The following is a 14,860-nucleotide window of genomic DNA, read 5'->3' as shown; positions in this document are numbered from 1 at the left end:
AAGCGACCCACTCTTGACTTTGGCTCAGGTCATGATCTCATGGTTCATGAGATCCAGCCCCACATCGGGCTCTGCACTGACAGTGTGGAGCCTGTTTGGGATTCTCTGTTTCCCTCTCTCTGCCCCTCCCTGATTTGCTCTCTATCCCTCTCTCAAATTAAACAAAAATAACAACAGAAAAATCACTGACTTATAATATAGAGAAATGCCAGGAAGGTACAAGGGATAAAACTGGATTCAGAGAGAGTCCAATGATGGGCTGCAAAGATGAGCCAAATATTTTAAGGTAAATATTCTAAACTTGGGTTTAGTGTGGCAGAAAAAAAGTCCAGGGCAGGTATGAAGTAATTTAATAGTTGTACATGTTTTAAAAATCCTCTGGAATCACTGCTAATTACACACCTAATGAGTTATCTGTGCCATTTGGCAGATCTGAGTCTGCAATGACTGAAGTAAAGAGCCCAAAGCAAAAGCATCTTTCTTTTTTTTTTAATAATTTTTTTTAATGTTTTATTTTTATTCTTGAGAGAGAGAGAGAGAGTGAGCAGGGGAGGGTCAGAGAGAGAGGGAGAGACAGAATCTGAAGAAAGGCCTCAGGCTCTGAGCTAGCTGTCAGCACAGAGCCCGATGCGGGGCTCAAACCCACAGACCATGAGATCATGACCTGAGCTAAAGTCAGGTGCCCCCAAACGCATCTTTCTTGGTGATGAACTTGAACCTGCCATCAGCCAGAGATGGGCTTTGGATCTGGGGTTCCACAGGTCCAGACCGAGTTAGCAAGGGGGCTGCCTGTGAAAGCTGGGGTTGGAGTAAGCACTGTAATCTGCTGCTTGCATTTTCTCTTCCACTCCCAGGTGATCTTTCTCTTATCTAGCAGTTCATGCCATCACAGTTATTCATTTAGTTACAAAAGTATGCATTACCTCCTCTGGGTACCAACTCTCTCGCACTGCGCACTACCATGCGTTTAACCCAGGCAAGGAGGGAGAGGAGAAAATTCCCCCAGATCTGGGCAGGATAAAGCTTTAACCAAACTGAAGGAAAAAGAAACATCCCTGAATCCTTGGAGGTCTGTCTGAATTTGGGGCCCTTCACAAGCACAAACCTGGTGGAAAAAAGTAAACTGTTCCTGCTTCCAGAAGCTTCAGGTCCTTCTTGACTTGCAGCCTGGGCCAAACCCTTGAGATTGAGAGGAAGTGCCTTGCCCAGACCTGCACACATCCCATGTAGGCAAGCCAGCTTCATGCCCTGGATCAGGGAATTCCTCTAGCTGCACCATGAGCGGAGTTCGAGGCTGGCTGTGTAGCCACAGGATAGTGATTTGGGCTAGTACCTGGCGCTGTGTCTACAAATATGCCAAGGGAAGAAACCAGACAAAGAAGAGACTGGCCAAGCCCAAGACCAGGGCTGTGACCTGGACTGGAGCCAGGGCTAGAGCTGGACTAAGGGCCGGATTCCCAATTGACCTTGGGCCTGGAGTCAGCCCTCCCATCCCAGTCCACACTAAGGCCAAGGACAGGGCCCAGGATGAAGCCTCTGCTCTGGACGTGGCTGGAGCTGAGGGAGTGGCCCCAGCTGCGTCCAGTGCTGAGGCTCAGAGTGGAGCCAGAAATCGGGTCCAGGATGTAGAAGGGGCAGGAGTTGACCTAAGGCCAAACCAGTAGTCGGGGGGGGGGGGGGGGGGGGGGGGGAAGGGAGGCACAGCAGCTTCTTCAATGGTACCACCTTTCGGAGAGGCAGAGGCTTCCGTGGCGGCAGAGGCCCCCACAATCACAAGGGCTCCCAAACTGCCAGAGTCCCTGGCATAGCAGAGGCTCCCAGGATGCCAGCGGCACCTCCCAGGGCGCCCGCGTCTACTGAGGCGGCATCACCTACCTAGGCTATGGAGGCTCCTGAAAGGGCGACGCCTACCGCGGCTCCAGTGCCTTCTGGGGCAACGGTGCCTACTGGGCTGCAGAGGTTCCTGGGACTTCAGGATCCCCTAGAACAGCAGCCCCTTCCAAGAAAGCAACCACTGGGGCTATACCGGTGCTATACCTAAGGCCAGATCTGCGACTGGAGCTGTACCCAAAGGTGGAGCCAAGGGAACCAAGTCTCAGACTGGGGGCAAGGGCAAGGGCAAGAAAAACAAGGTTGAAGTAGACGAATTGGGGCTGGGCTTCCGCCCTGGGGATGGATGCAGCGGCTGCTGCAGCCTCTGCTAATGGAGGACAGGCTTTCCTGGCAGAGATCCCTGATTCTGAGGGAGGGGAGTCTGGGTGGACTGACACAGAGTCCGAGTCAGATTCTGAGCCTGAAACCCAGCAGAGAGGGAGAGGGAGGAGACCCGTTCCCATGCAGAAGCGCCCCTTTCCGTAGAAAATAGAGGAGCCAGATGGTGTCCCGAGACCTCAGGAAAGTCCTTGCTTTGCTTCAAAAATCAGATGATCCTTTCATCCAACAGGTAGTTTTGCTCACTCTGAGCAACAATGCCAACTATTCGTGTGACCAAGACACAATTCGCAAATTGGGAGGCCTCCCAATTATTGCAAACGTGATCAAAAAACTGATTCCCACATTAAGGGAAAAAGCCTTAATGGCCATGAGTAACCTGAGTGAGAACTATGAAAATCAGAGCCGACTTCAGGTACATATGAATAAAGTGATGGATGATATCATGGCCTCTAACCTGAACTCAGCAGTACAGGTAGTTGGACTAAAATTTTTAACAAACATGACTATTACCAATGACTACCAGCACCTGCTTGTCGACTCCATTGCAAATTTTTTTCATTTGTTATCTCAGGGAGGTGGAAAAATCAAGGTTGAAATTTTTTTTCCCATTTATTTATTTTTTTAACATATGCAATTATTTTCCATCATTTACACTACAGTAGTTACAATTACACTCCAAACAGAAAAGGTTGAAATTTTGAAAATACTTTCAAATTTTGCTGAAAATCCAGATATGTTAAAAAAAAAAAACTGCTCAGCACCCAAGTGCCATCATCGTTTAGTTCTCTTTATAATTCCTATGTGGAATCAGAGGTTCTTATTAATGCCCTTACTCTATTTGAGATCATCTATGATAATCTCAGAGCAGAAGTATTCAACTACAGAGAAATCAATAAAAGTTCCCTGTTTTACTTATGCACTACATCTGGAGTGTGTGTTAAGAAAATTCGAGCCTTAGCAGATCACCATGACCTCTTGGTGAAAGTAAAAGTTATAAAACTAGTGGACAAATCCTGATTGGCTAGGTGCTCTCAAAAGATTTGAAGAAATTTCTTGGTTTTCCAGCCTGGAAACAATGAAAATTAAAAGTTACTCCTTTTCTCCTTGTTCATATAGTAAAGGGATCCTTTTAGCTGCCAGTTTTGAATAATTTATCATCCAGAGTGATGTTATCTGTGACAGTCTCCAGCCTGATGCTGAAACATTTTATGTATACCAAATAAATAGTCCTCTTGTACTCAAAACACATTTGTTACTTTAATCGTGCTGCTTGAATGGAGATATTTTTACTGGTTCTTCTATGTTAATTGACAGTGAACCTGTCCATCATAAATAGCTTACACTTCTGTCATTTGTTTTGACTTGAATTTGTCCACCAAAGACTTCATTTGTGTACTATCAATAAAGTTGTATGTTTTGAATGATGAAAAAATATACATTAGAACAACAGTGTTTGTTTAATTATCATCTTCTCCTTGTAATTCTTAATCTTGATTCAGTATAGCCTAAAGATAAGGTTTAAAGACCCATGGGAATCGACACAGCCCCTTAGAGACCATAATGTCAGAGAGTGTGAGAGCAGTACAGGGTTCAGGTAGGCACTAACTGGTGTTATTAAATGTTGAGTAAATAATTCAGAAACCCTCCTTCCAGTGCCACTTAGTGAGCAAAACAGAAAAATCCCTGTCTTCATGAACTTTACATTACAGTAGGAGACAGACAATAAAAACAAACAAGTAATATATATGGCCCAGTATAAAGTAACAAGTTCTCTAGCAGATGTGATCAGTGCCCTCTCAGATTCCTTTGGACTCTGTTCCCACCTCCTATTCAGAGCCTCTGCAAAGCAGAGGGCCTTCTCTCTGGCAGCTGGAGGACACCCGCCCAAACACAGAGACAGGAACCGCTGGAACAGTAAAGTCCCAACCACCACCCCGCCCCCAATCCCCACAGCAGCTCTCAACATCCACTAATGAGAACTGATGGGTAAACACGCCAACTTCCCAATGTCTCAGACATCCTTCCTCCAAGGCACGTCCATGCAGTTTTCCAGAGGCCCTGGCAAGACTGAGTCCCAGCTGCCCACAGCAATAAACTGCTGACTGCAGCACCCTGAACTGGGTTTCTACCCTCCTGTTTCAGTCTCCCACACCCCGCTGGCCTTCTGGGGATCACGCCCATATCAACCACTTGCATTCAAATCCTTCCCTAAGATTCTGCTTCTGGGCAAGACAAGTGGTACAGCAACATGATGCAGAGAAAGAGGATATGAAATACTAAGTAGAGTGAAATATTAGATGGAATGATTGGGAAAAGCTTCACTGAGGTCATTTTGAAAAAAAAAATGAGGAGGGGGGCACCTGGGTGGCTCAGTCGGTTCAGCCTCCGACTCTTCATTTCAGCTCAGGTCGTGATCTCACGGTTTGTGAGTTCAAGCCCCATGTTGGGATTCTCTCTCTCTCTCCCTCTTTCTCTCTGCCCCTCTCCTGCTCATTCGATTGAGCTCTCTCTCTCTCTCTCTCAAAATAAATAAACTTAAAAAAAAAAGACTTGAAGAGAAGAAGGATGAGGTCATTGTAGTTCCAAACTAAGGTCACTGCCAAGCCTACCATACTATGTCACATCCAGAGACATGGTAAAGGATTTGTTCAGCTTGGTGGGGGAGGGGAGGGTTCCCCCTCTCTGGTGTTTGAAAATAAAGGGTTCATCCCTAGTAATTTGGTGAGGTTTGGACTTTCACTGCTAGGAGCAAAACATTGATTTTCCTTCACAGCATTTTGATATAAATGTATGTGAAGCCCTTAGGGCATCTTGCCCTCTTATTCTTATTATAAGATGTCTTGTCAACTGTCTTAGCTCAAGGCCACAAAACTGACTCAATACTGAGACATTCTCTCTCACAGGAATTCTCAACAAAATTTCATGAGTACAGATATGAACGTGGTGGGGATTTATGTCACTTTCACTTAGGCCTTCCAAAGAATAAAATGTCATTCTTTGTAGTCACCCTGAGCTTCATGTATGACACCCTGGCCCTTTATGTGTAGTGACCTGCAATATATGCATTAAATATGTATATACAGAGAAAAAGACAATTTCACAGAATCACTGGCTTCTAAAATTAGAAGCTGGAGCACCTGGGTGGCCCAGTCAGTTGAGCATCCAAATCTTGATTTTGGCTCAGGTCATGATCCAAGGGTCGTGGGATTGAGCCTGGAGACAGCACGGAGCCAGCTTGGGATTCTCAATCTCTCCCCCCCACCTCCCGTCCCACTTTGGCCTTCTCCCCTGCTTGCTTGTTTTCTCTCTCTTTCTCTCTCTCTCTAAAAGGTTAATAATAACAGAAGTAAATAAATAAAATTAGAAGCTACCTTAATAGGTCAGTCTCTTACTCAGGACAGTGATCCCTGCCCCATCATTCCTGATTGAGGGGTCGCCAGCTCCTGTCCACTTTCTCCTGTTCTTGACTTGACCGTTCTATTTAAACAAAAGTGCAAACCCACCTATCTGGTTGCAGGCTCACAATAGTATATGCACATCACAGATGCCTCACTGTAAGTTTGTAATATAGAGGAGCCCCCACAGCAGCTCTTTTACCCCAGGAATGCAAGCCAGCTATTCTTACTTGGCTTAAAGACCATCTAGGATTCCAGCTTTATTTTCACACCTGACAAAGCCTTTCCATTGCCAAGTTGCCTCTGTCACAGTAGCTTCCACTTTTAGTTGATAAGCGTTCATCAGGCCTTCCCAAAACTGATTGTGTGCTCGACCAAAATTAGCCTAAAACCTAAAGTTGCATGGTAAATTAGAAAAGCCAGGCATAAGAATGAATTTCTAACAGACAAATATTTTCATTAGACATTTTTGTTGAAGCTGATGGACTACCAGACAGAAGAATTTTTCAAAATATATCCACAGCCTGGAGTGACCCGTGGCAGGCACTTGTGCACCAAAGATGAGAGATGTGGATCAGACTGCATCCAGAAGACCTATCCCAGCAAAGGTGGCCTTTGTAGGAGGGCTCTAGGATTACAAACCAGAGAAGTTTGGAGAGTGTGACCACAACACATGAAATTTGAAAACAGGTCTGGACCAGAGGAGAGCATTTCTGTGACCCTCCCATTAGATCAAAATGGCCAAGAGATCCCTGAAGCAGACCTTGTGGTTGATCCTCTGGATTAGGAACCACCAGGGCTTGAAGTGGACCTCATTTCTCTATCAGTAGAAATAATCTTGGTTGAAGAAACAGCTCACTTAAATTTCATGAACAATTCAGGAAAGTTTTACCTCACAGCTCTCCAAGCAGTGATCAGAGATGACTAGATAAAGGTCCTGATTCATTTCTCTTTGATTGTATTATTTTTCCATGTCTCTGCTTCAAGTTGGCTGTGGTACTTGCTGGACTAACATTGTAAACATGCCCAGAAAAAGAGATGTCTGGTGCCCATTCTTAAAGCTAAAGAAAACATTCTACCCAAGGTCCTTGGCAGGCATCTGTTATTGTGACACATGTCTATTCCAGGACCAATCAGTATGACAGTAGGGACAGAATTACCCTTACACCAATCAAGGACCCCCTGGAACTGGAGATGGGCTCATCTGTCCCCGGAGTCCATGAGTGGTGTCAGCAAAGGTGGATTCCTAGATTAAAAGAGTTACTTTGAGAAAGGGAAGAAATATAGAATTTTTTTCTGGGAGAAAACTGGCAATATCTTCTGCATTCATGTAGCATCTTGGTGCTCTCTGGTCTTTCCTTTTTCTCAATCAAAATTCCTGGGGTTCAAGAAGCATAACAATAGCCACAGCAAGAGTCCAGAGAAGTTTTGGATTCTAGTGTTGTAGTCGAGGCTGTGGGCTTGCAGTTTACATAGAATTCAAAATCACTGACCCATTCCATTTCCTCCAGTAATGTGCCAAACTGTCAGATCTATATGCTGACAGAGGCTTTTAAAAGCTCTATGCTCAATTTTTTGCAATTGAGAATACTGTGTGATACCAATAATGAAGTCATATCTTTACAACGTCTATCTTCATTCTTCATTGTCATTAAGCTGGAAAATTCAACTATTCAGTATGATGATCATTTCTAGCCTTTGATAAGATTTTTTCCATTTTCTCTCTTTTTTAATGCTTTTAAATTGTAATAAAGCTTTAAAGACTGAGCTACCAATAGTTTCATTTGTCTATCTTTCAACTATAATGAATACAGATGGGCAGAGAGGAAAAGAAATCCTGGATTTGGTCTAATCCTATAATCTTTCTCATTTGCTTGTGAAAGGTTGAATAATTCCAGGTGAATACCTTCTAATGCCAGTGTTTTCTCATACCAATGATTTATTTTTTCATCGACACTAAAGAAATATTCAATATAATGTGCATATATAAACTACAAAATGATAGTAAACCACATATGAAAAGTCATAAGTAACCAGTGTAATCAGAAGTAATGTGTAAGTCTGCATGCATATACACATATCATTAATACAGAAATATGTCCTAGGAAAGAGACCACAGAAACTACTAAATGGAAAACAAAAACAAAAACAAAACACTGAGTGCATTTTCTGCCCCATAAAATAAGAAATCATGTTGTTTTTCTTTCTAATGATATTTGTCCAAATATCATAGTTTATATATTCATATTGTGATAACTGTAACATTAAAAATACTTCTACTGGAGTCCACTTTGAAAATTTTACTTCCCTGCCATTTACCCAGTCATTTGTCAGTTTAGTTATGTATGTGGAAAAAAATTGACTTTTGGGCCTCATATATCTCCAGATAATTGATGCTGTCTGCACATAAATTTTAGTGTTTGTCTAATCAAAAAAAAAAAAAAGTAACCCCAGGTGTGCTAGGTCCACAAAATCAAGAAAAATAAAATCAGCTCAATTTTCCTTGGGTTGGTAGTACACTATGGTAAATGATGACAAAATAGTAATATGATAAAATGATGATAAGTAATGATCTTCTGATCCACAATGAGCTCTGTCTACTAAATGAGAGAAGTTGCATTAAAAAATGAACAACCTTTCTAATGAGGGAGAAAAAACAAGCTCTGGGGGCATTTGGTAACTCATTGGTTAAGCGTTTAACTCTCAGTTTCAGCTCAGCTTATGATTTCGAAGTTTCATGAGTTCAAGCCCTGCATCAGACTCTGCACTGGCATCAAGGAGCCTGCTTGGGATTCTGTATCCCTCTCTCTCTGCCCCTCCCCCACCCACACTGCCTCTGTATCTCTCAAAATAGATAAACATTAAAAACAAAAAAAGCTCTGGAAGGGAAATTTCTGAGTGAGCAGTGGTAGGTGTGTAAGTAGTCTGTTTATTTCCTCTTCAGTTTCATCTATCTCTTGCTGAGTCTCTTATTCCAATTCTACCCTGTTGTCAACACCCTGACTCTCAGGGCAATGCTCTTCCCTCTTTGATATTCTGACTCCAGTATATATAAAACCAAAATCCATTTCATTCATCCCCAGATCAAAGAAGTTTGAGCTAATTTCCAAATGAAATGAAAAAATACAAGATTTAAACTTACAAAACCTAGTGTCCTGATCCCCAGTTTATTCAGTTCATAAGCCCTGTTTCATTTAACAAGCAATCTCAGATGTGTTAAAAAGAACTAGGGAAAAGAATTTTGGGTTATTTTGCCTATGATTGGCACAAATTTGAAAGGGAAATGGGGATACAAAAAGGTGACATATAGTTCAATCATGAAAATTCATTATTTTATAGATAGGCATATCTTTTTAATCAAACTCAAGCAAATTTAAAGTAATAATCTCATCTTAATTTAAAGCATTCACTGTGTTTCTACAGAAATTCTTGAGTAGCAAGAACACAATCCTTTGAGTATTAAAGGCATATTTAAAAAGGCTTTTACTTTCATTAATACAGATTGGATGATTTAGACCAAACTTATTGCTGAGAATGACTTGAAAAAATGAACAAATATATTTTGAATGTTTGAAGGCACAGATGGTAAGACACAATTACATAATCTTGGCCCAGAAAAATAAGGAAACCCAAGAAGAAAGCCTGGAATTTGTTTTTTTTTTAATATAGTTTATTGTCAAATTGGTTTCCATACAATACCCAGTGTTCATCCCAACAAGCTCAATGCCCATCACCCACGTTCCCCTCTCCCTCACCCCCCATCAACCCTCAGTTTGTACTCAGTATTTAATAGTCTCTTATGATTTGCTTCCCCCCTCTCCTTCCCCTCCCCCATGGTCTTCTGTTAAATTTCTCCTGATCCACATATGAGTGAAAACATATGGTATCTGTCCTTCTCTGCCTAACTTATTTCACTTAGCATAATACCCTCCAGTTCCCTCCACTTTGCTAAAAATGGCCAGATTTCATTCTTTCTCATTGCCATGTAGTACTCCATTGTATATATATACCACATCTTCTTGATCCACCCATCAGGTGATGGACATTTAGGCTCTTTCCATGTTTTGGCTATTGTTGACATTGCTGCTATGAACATTGGGGTACATGTGCTCCTATGCATCAGCACTTCTGTATCCCCTGGGTAAATCCCTGGCAGTGCTATTGCTGGGTCATAGGGGAGTTCTATTGTTAATTTTTTTGAGGAACCTCCACACTGTTTTCCAGAGTGGCTGTACCAGTTTGCATTCCCACCAACAGTGTAGGAGGGTGCCTTGAGAGAGCCTGGAATTCGAAGCCACTTTTCTACCAGAGAATTGTGCCAATGTTCCACTAAGAGCAGCTGAGAGGCTGAGAAGCTGATCAGAGGTGTTTTTGTTTTGTTTTGTTTTGTTTCTTTGGTAAGTTTTATTTTATATTTGAGAGAGAGAGTGGGGGGTGAGGGTAGAGAGAGATGGGAACAGAGGATCCAAAGTAGGCTCCATACCAACAGCAGCAAGCCCGATGCAGGACTTGAACTCATGAACTGTGAGATCGTGACCTGAGCTGAAGTCAGACACTCAACTGACCGAGCCACCTAGGTGCCCCTGATCAGAAGTTTTAACAGACTTGCAGCACTAGGAGGACAGAAATTGGAATTCAGGACCAACTGGGAAGCGAGCAGTGGCTGAAAAAGCCTTCCCCAATCCTCTAAACATAAGAGTTTAAGATCCTTGAGGACCTACCCACTATCAGTAAGGGTAAACTGAAAACAGACCAGCCCCCACAGAGGCTGAAGCTCAACTTCTTAATGCTGATTGGATTAAGAAGATCTGGGATTTCCAGTGTACCTAGCCACATAAATGCAAATATAAATTCTCCTTGGGAGGAAGGAAATATCCAGAGCTACAAATTATCTCTAGTTTATAATCTTCAGCACTTAATCAAAATAGCTAAGGGACATGAGATGACAAGACAATATGACTAAAAACAAAAGTAAATAGCAATCAAATACAGACCTACTAGGAGGGTCTCCAGATTCCCCACAGAGTTAACAGGCATAGACTTTATACTTAATATGTTCAAGGCTATAAAAGACAATATTTTTAATTTGGGAAGAGAACCAGAAATTATGACAGAGAACCAAAGGAGAATTACAAAGTTTTTAAATAAAATAATTAAAATTCAAGATTTTATGTGTTATATGTGGAATTTAAGAAACAATGAACAAAGTAAATGAACAAAGCAAAAATGAAAGTAAATGAAAGTAAAAAAGAGACACATGAAAAAACAGACTCTTATATAGAGAACAAACTGGTTATTATCAGAAAGGAGGCGGGGGGATGGGTAAAACAGGTGAATGCGATTAAGAGTACACTTGCTGTTTTGGTTTTTGTTGTTGCTGAAGTTTATTTATTTATTTTGAGAGAGAGAGAAAGAGAGAGGGGGAGGGAAAGGAAAAGGGAGAGGGAGAATCCTAGGCAGGCCCTGCACTGTCAGCTCAGAGACTGATGCAGGGCTTGATCTCACAAACTGTGAGATCATGGCATGAGCAGAAATCAATACTCAGATGTTTAACCAACAGAGAGCCCAAGGGTGCACTTACTGTGATGAGCACTAAGTAATGTATAGAATTGTTGAATCACTATATTGTACACCTGAAACACTGTATATGCCACTGTACATTAACTGTACTGAAATTAAATGAATGAAAATTAAAGGCAAACTTTAAAAAAAGCTTTTATGTGTTAAATAGCATTCAAGACACAGTCAAAAAAGAATTAATGAATTGGAATATAAGTCAAAAATTGTTCAAACTATAAATCCACACTGATATGATCAATTAATCTATGACAAAAGAAGCAAGAATAAACAATGGAGAAAAGTCAGTCTCTTTAACAACAGTGCTGGGAAAACTGGACAGCTATATGCAAAAGAGTGAAACTGGTCACTTTCTTAAATTTAGGTCTTAGATTAAAGACCTAATTGTGAGACCTGAAACCATGAAACTCCTAGAAGGTATCGCAGGTAGTAATTCCTTTGACATCAGCCACAGAAACATCTTTCTAGATAGGTCTCCTGAGGCAAGAGAAACAAAAGCAAAAATAAATTACTGGGACTACATCAAAATAAAAAGCTTCTGCAAAGCTAAGGAAATCACCAATAAAACAAAGAGGCAACCTACCAGATGGCAGAAGACATTTGCAAATGATATATCCAATAAGGGGTTAATATTCAAAATGTGTGAAGAACCAATGCAACTCAGCCACCAAAAACTGAATAATCTGATTTCAAAAGGGGCAGAGATCTGAATAGACATTTCTCTAAAGAAAACATACAAATGGTCAACAGACACAAGAAAAGATGCTCAACATTACTAATCCTCAAGGAAATGCAAAATCAAAACCACAATAAGGTATTACCTTATACCTGTCAGAATGGACAGAATCAAAAAGACAAGACACAAGTATTGGTGAGGATGTGGAGAAAAAGGAACCCTTGTGTACTGTTGGTGGGAATGTGAATTGGCACAGTCACATGGAAAACAGTATGGAGGTTTCCCAAAAAAATTAAAAATAGATATACCTTATGATCAATAATTCCACTACTGGGTACTCTGTCTCTCTAAAAATAAATATTTTAAAAAATGTTAAGTACTAATTTATATTAAACTTTGATAATTCAGGGATACAGATTATAATCTACAATCAAGAATAACCATTAAAAGCATAGTAAAATTTCTTATAATTAACCTATTATTACAGAAAAATAAAAAATAAAAAATTTAAATGTGTGCTTAATTCAAAAGAGGACCAGAAGGAGAAACAAAAAGGAAGATGGTAGATTTATATATCAGTAATTACACCAAATATAAAAACAATAAATGTTCCAAATAAAAGGCAAAGATTGTGAGACTGGATTTTTAAAAATCAAAAACAATATTGTGTGCTGATTTAAAGAGAAAGGCTTTTTAAAAGTAGAGATACAAAAATATGTAAGTAAAAAAATGGGAAAAAATACAATATGCACATGCAAATAAAAAGAAATCAATGTAGCCATCTTAATATCAGATAAAGTAGACTTTAAGACAAAAAAGGCAGAGAAAAAGGACACAGAATCATAATGATAAAAGTTTTAATTGCCCAGGAAATTGTAGCAACTCTAAATTTATGCCCCCAATAATATGGCCTTTATGTATACAAACAAAATTTGACACTGCTGAACAGTAATAGACTAATCAACAAACATAATGGGAGATTTTAACATGCCTCTTCAGTACTCGATAGAATAGACCAAAAATAAGTAAATATATAGGAGATTTGAACATGACTGATACTTGAACTAAATGACATATATAGAACAATGTACCTAACAACTGCAGAAAACAAATTTTTTTTCCAAATTCACCTGACACATTTGCCAAAGTCGACATATTTTAGATCATAAATTAAGTTTTAACAAATTTCAAAAGACTTAGATCATAGTGCATTTTCCTGACTATATTGAGTCAAGCTAGAAATCAGCACTAACACGGTAACTAAAAAGTCATATATTTCTAAAAATTAAACTTTTAAATAACCCATGAGTCAAAAAAAATCAAAATGGAACTTAGAAAGTATTTTTAAATAAATGATAAATAATATACTACTTGTGGAGCAGGAAAAATTATGCTTATAGGGAAATATATGGTTTAAATGTATGTCTTAGAATGACTGAAATCTAAGTATTCATCTCAATAAGTTAGAAAAACAATACCAAATTAAGCACAAAGAAAGTAGAATAAAGGAGTAATGAAGAAAAGAAATTAATGAAATATAAAAAACATAAGCAGAGAGGAATAACACAGTCTAATGTTCTTTCAAAACACTTTTTTAAATTGATACACTCTGGCAAGACTAGCCAAGAAAAATAGAAGGCACACATAATCAATTTCAGGAATAAAAAGTAACATCACGATAGATGCAACTGCTTTTTAAATAAAAAGATATAATTTATGCCAATAAATTAAGTCTTTAGTTGAAATGTACAAATTACTAGAAAATCATAACATATCAAAATTTCCACAATATAAAAAAGAAGAGCTGAACAATCCTATAGCTATTAGAGACACTATCCCTAATTTAAAACAATCCTGGGAGTGCCTGGGTGGCTCAGTGGGTTAAGCTTCCAACTCTTGATATCAGCTTGGGTCATGATCTCACAATCCCTAGGGATTGAACCCTGCTCAGGCTCCACACTGACAGTGCAGAGCCTGCCTGGGATTCTCTCTCCCCCTCTCTCTGCCCCTCCTCTACTTGTGCTCACTCGCTCTCTCTTTCACTCTCTCTCAACATAAATAAATACATTAAAAACAATTTTTAAGCCCTCAAAAATATTCCCAGCCCATTTGGCCCCACTTGTGAATTGCACCAAATATTTAAATAAGAAATTACAGGAACTGTACCAATCATACATAAATTTTTCAATTTGTATTTTCTTTTTTTAATGTTTATTTTTGAAAGAGAGAAAGAGAGAGAGTGCAAGCCAGGGAGGGGCAGAAAGAGAGGGAGACACAGAATCCCAAGGAGGCCCCAGGCTCTGAGCTGTCAGCACAGAACCCAATGTGGGGCTCAAACTCACAAATTGAGAGATCATGATGTGAGCCAAAGTCAGACACTTAACTGATTGAGCCACCCAGGTGCCCTACAATTAATGTACTTTTAAAAAATCATATGGGGGCACCTGGGTGGCTCAGTCAGTTGAGCGTCCGACTTCAGCTCAGGTCATGATCTCACAGTCAGTGGGTTTGAGTCCCATGTCGGGCTCTGTGCTGACAGCTAGGTCAGAGCCTGGAGCCTGCTTCGGATTCTGTGTCTCCTCTCTCTCTCTCTCTGACCCTCCCCTGCTTGCACTGTCTCTCTCTGTCTCTCAAAAAAAAATTTTTAAATCATATGAAAATCATACAGAAAACAGTAAAAGAGGAACCACTTTCCAACTTGTTTTATGAGGTCAACCTGACTTTGACACCAAAACCATTAAAACTGACAAACACATTACAAAAAAGGAAAATAACCAGCCAATCTCACTTGTGGACATAGATGAAAAGTCTTAAACAAAATATTGACAAAATTCCCTGATATATATATATCATAACCAAATTGGGCTTACCTCAAGAAGGCAGAGTAAGCTTAAGTTTAAAATAGCAATAATATAATTCACTATATTAACAACAATAAATGAGAAAAATCATATGCTCATCTTAATCAGAAAAAGCATTGATAAAATTGAATATGAAT

General features: G+C 39.9%; 1 pseudogene; it reads left to right on the top strand.

Annotated features, from left to right (window-relative positions):
* Positions 1 to 1,277: 1,277 nt before the first annotated feature.
* Positions 1,278 to 3,231, top strand: LOC115301693 (annotated as a pseudogene).
* The last annotated feature ends 11,629 nt before the right edge of the window (positions 3,232 to 14,860 follow it).

Source organism: Suricata suricatta, chromosome 1 (assembly GCF_006229205.1).
Source record: "Suricata suricatta isolate VVHF042 chromosome 1, meerkat_22Aug2017_6uvM2_HiC, whole genome shotgun sequence".
Taxonomy (NCBI): Eukaryota; Metazoa; Chordata; class Mammalia; order Carnivora; family Herpestidae; genus Suricata; species Suricata suricatta.
The sequence above is the reverse complement of the archived record's forward strand: the minus strand, read 5'-3'. Positions and strand labels throughout refer to the sequence as shown.